Source organism: Squalius cephalus, assembly GCF_949319135.1.
Source record: "Squalius cephalus genome assembly, chromosome: 16".
Taxonomy (NCBI): Eukaryota; Metazoa; Chordata; class Actinopteri; order Cypriniformes; family Leuciscidae; genus Squalius; species Squalius cephalus.
The window spans coordinates 30,315,971-30,320,605 of NC_137137.1; positions in this window are offsets into that span (position 1 = coordinate 30,315,971).

The following is a 4,635-nucleotide window of genomic DNA, read 5'->3' on the forward strand; positions in this document are numbered from 1 at the left end:
AGTTTTATTGTGGCAGTACTAACATATAAAACAATTCAATTTTTTTGAACATATAAACAATCAAAAATCACTTTACAAATTTAATAAGGCGATTCCCAGTGAATCTGGGAACTGATTTCTTTTTTTTTATATATACTCCCAGAGTTGTATTTTTGGAATTAAGTGACAGACTGTTTTAAACTGAAACATTTATAATAATGCTGCTAAACATGCAAACAAAACACATTTCACATTCGCTATGAAATCACCAAACACTGAAAAGATTTCAAACCTCGAAAGAAAAAAGTTGAACACGCATTTTCCAGATGTTCAGGTCATTTGCATATTTTCTTGTTTTGATGTATAATTATCATGTTTTTTTTTAAAGGGCAATGGGTTGGTTTTATGTCAAGCCATGTTATGTAAGAATCATCTGTTTTTTTTTTTTGTTTTTTTTTAATCAGTGTAAAGAAATAATCAGGCCAGTCAACTCTATACTGTCATCCAAAGGGGTGAATTTCACTTTTTTCAGATCATATTTCATCCTAAAAACATATGAAAAAGAAAAAAATGTACCGGTATATATTTTACATAGTCTATTTAAAGGACCATTAAGATGTTTTGCATTGTGACATTATGCTCATAATTAAGGACATTTCCCTTCCGAATCCTCATTACGGTAATGCATCCGGATGATTTAATTTGAGTTTGTTTGTGATTCTCATTATTCTCAATGATGATTCTCATTACTGTAATGAGAGCAATGAAAGACAATATTTTTGTTGTTTGATCACAAACACTGCCATGATGTAGAAATACTATACAATTTCATTTTTCTTTTCACAATGTTTAATACATGTCATTTTCTTAATACTTTCTTAATATATATATATATATATTTTTTTTTATCTTTTGATTTTGGGGTAAATTATGACCCTGATATGATGTTATTGACAGGCTTTGTAAAAATGATCCAAAAACATCACATTTAACAAACGCAATTAATTAAGCTGAATATTTGAAAACATGGAAATTGCGATATTTTGCATTTTGAATTTCCATTCCTATCAATGTTCAGTGTTGTGGACAGAATTGTCCACTGGCAAATAAAATCACTTCCATTAAACATGACGAAACGAAGGGTTCCCTTGAAATCTTGGTGTCCCATCATGCAACAGAATAGCAAGGCTACAAAAACGATAAACAGCAAATTCCAGTGCATGACATTTCTGAATGCTGTATGAAATAGGTTCACCCTCTGGCCAATTAAAATGAGTTTGGACATCCATATTTTGCCACACTACAATATACGATAGGAGATGTTCAGGATAATAGGCAAATTCAGTCAACCTGCTATTGCCTGCCTTAAAACTAATGAAGTTGGTGATCACTGGCTTTGTCTAGCAGTTTGACTGAACGTGGCCACTGGTTCTCTGGTTTCATTGGTCATGATAACACACATTAAAGCACAAAGCATGACTATCTATTATGTACATATTCCACATACTGTATGTGGTGTTTTTTTTTTTTTTTTTTTTTTTTTTTACAATGAGAACTACAACTTTCACAGCAGCATCAGAACAAAGCATTAATGTTGTATTTATATTATGGTATATTTAATGAACCCATCGATTAATATGACTCAACCCTGAGCTGAAAGTCCAGAGACACCTGAACACCGGTAGAAAAAAAGCCTTCATGTCTTTTCATAGTCCTATAATCATATACAAATAAGACTTAGATGAGCTAGTTGAATACACAAGGTCAGACGCTTGAAATGAGAATGATATTTTCTTTTCACAGTATTTACAGAGGTATGCATGCAGAGGGACAAAGAGTCAGTGTTTTAATGTACAGTGTATGTGGACACTACCGGTGAAAAGTTTGGACACACCTTTTCTTTTCAATTATTCTAAAATGTGGATGATAATAATCATTACCACTATGAAATAACAAATGGAATTATGTACTGACCAAATACAATTTTAATTATTTCTTAACCAAGTTTAGATTTGTTCTTCCTTGTCTAGATTCTGAATTTCCTTTACTATCCACTCCAACTCCAACTTACAAAAATGTTTTTAACTAACATTTTACAGAACATTTATCCATAAGCCATTAGATACAAATTTGAAATGTTTAACGGGGCTATATGTAAGATTTTTCATGTCTTAATCGCTTTTTTTAATTGCCAAAGTGTGAACAGCTTGAAACGAAACTTAAAAAAACGATACCTTCCCCGACCTTCCCCTTCCACGACTTCGTACTGTAGATTATCTCTGAAAGCCTGTAGACTGATTTTTATGTTTTACTCAGGACATTTTTGCGGGGAAAATCAAAAGGATGTGACTTTTAAGTGCGCTCCCCTCTCTTATGTTCAATGACACATGAAATGAATGCTTATACAATGTTCAGGATAATGACAAAAGAGCCATTCTGTACTGTAACGCAAAGAAAAGAATTAATCAAACGATAATCTCACATAGGCAGAACTATATAGTCTATAGTCTCAAATATACTTTACCCCTTATTACATCTGCGGCGCATTACGGCTCCGACACGGCCACCAGAGCTGATCGCGGCCACTCTAGTCAATGCTTAGGGGCTTTCGCACCGGAGAAACCTTTTCATAGTTCCCAGAACTAATGGCGGAAGTACCTGTTTTTTTGGAGGAACTAATTTAGCTCCAACTTCAGAGTAGGGTCTAAACCAGCACTATAGGAACTACCAGTGACATTAGTGTTCGCTGATTGGCCGAACGCACGCGAAACACCAGCACCCGCCATTTTGACAAAATGGATTATAGACTATATATTTACCCCAGAAACTAACTCTACGAACATGGAAAACAGTGATAGATCTCAACCTTTACGCTAAGGAGAAAATCCAACGCAACTTTGAGGGGACCATGCGAAACACGATTTTGCATTTCTGTTCAGCTAGCGACACTGGACATCAACCACACGGCATACGCAAATACCTTTTTATATACTGTTTACTTTCCAGGTATAACAATTCTATCTAATATCGTGTTAGACAGGTCGTAAACTAATGAACGCGGAGAATGCGAGCGCTGTGAGCTCAGGCTCTGGTGTTCTCAGCACCGTCAAAATAAAGGTCCGCCGTGCCGTCAAAATAGAAGTCACAACAACAAGCGTGGCTTAAGTCACTTCAGAGTTCCTACTGGCGGTGCGAATGCAACCAGGAAAATTTTCCTAGGGGAACCATTAGTTCTCGGGGAACCACGCTGGTGGCTAATTCCTATAGCTAAGTTCCTAGGACTACCCGGTGCGAAAGCCCCTCTTGTGTTTGTACCAGCTGCGCCACGGCTCGTTTCTGCCTCGCTAAAGATAGGCGCCTTGTCTATTTTTGACGGATGCCGCGTTCAAGCCGTGTCCAAATGCCAGTCCTGCTCACAGGCACTGTGTGAAATATAGATACAAGATAATTAAGGATGTATTTTAAAGACTAAAACGCAGCTACAAATCTTTTATCCTTGTCGTTCGTAACTGGACTTTTAAGTGTATTAACTTTGTAGGCTACAGCACACAAAAGTAGGACATAGCAATAAACACCATTTAACGGGAAAAAGCCATTTAGCCAACTTAGCCAGGGAAGAACCCCCAAAAATCAAGATAAAAAAACACGAAAAATCAAGAAAAACAACATCATGGTAAATCTCATGGTCTCGCGAATACAGTCGCTTCGTTTCTGAATTACTCCTGGTGTGAGTTGGCACCACGTGGAGGGCAGAACAAAACCTTGTCGGAGCCGTAATGCGCCGCAGATGTGTGCTGTGTAAATAAGGGGTTATAATCAAACTATTATAACAGTGTCATTTTAATACCTCATGATGGTATTAATACCACAACATGATGCCAGTGAATTGCAGTGCTGGTGCAAACATATCCACATCGCTAGGATAAGATGCTTTCTTAACTGCTGCTTTCTCACCGCTGTCATTTTTGTTGTGTGTTTATTTTGTTCTTGAGAGTAAAGCGTGTAGCGCATATTAACATATTCATCTAAACATCGCTCTCAGCAGCGTGGACGGCGTATGGATGTTCACTAACAGTGTATCGCTGCAAAGGTATTTCCAACTTCTTTTTACTTCTAATCAAAAATAAAAAAAATTGTATATCGGGGCCTTGATTCACGTTCAGTCTCTTGTACGTTATGTGTGAATGAGTACGAGCAATAAGCTGCTGGCTGCAGTTCACTGAACGGCCACCGGTGTCGCTAATAACAAGGGTTTCTGAATTTTACATATAGCCCCTTTAAAATGAATAAAATACTAGGTCCCACTTTATATTAGGTGTCTTTAACTACTGTGTAAAAAATATTGTTACTTATTGTGTTCATGTTTTTTTTTAAAACACTTTTTCTGCTATTGAGGTGTAATTAGATGTAATTACAGAAGTAATCATGTGCAGGTATTTTTAAAAACAAAAAGTGCCTTGGACCAAATTATTTGTTTAAATATTAGTGCATAGTTGTCAAAGACACTTAATATAAAGTGGGTCCAAATATTTTATTTTATTTTAATATTAATATTTATGAAATATCAGAATTAATGTTAATAAATTATATTAATTCATATTAATTACGATTAACTAATGATATTAATATTATGAAAAATTCTGTCAAGTGTGTGTC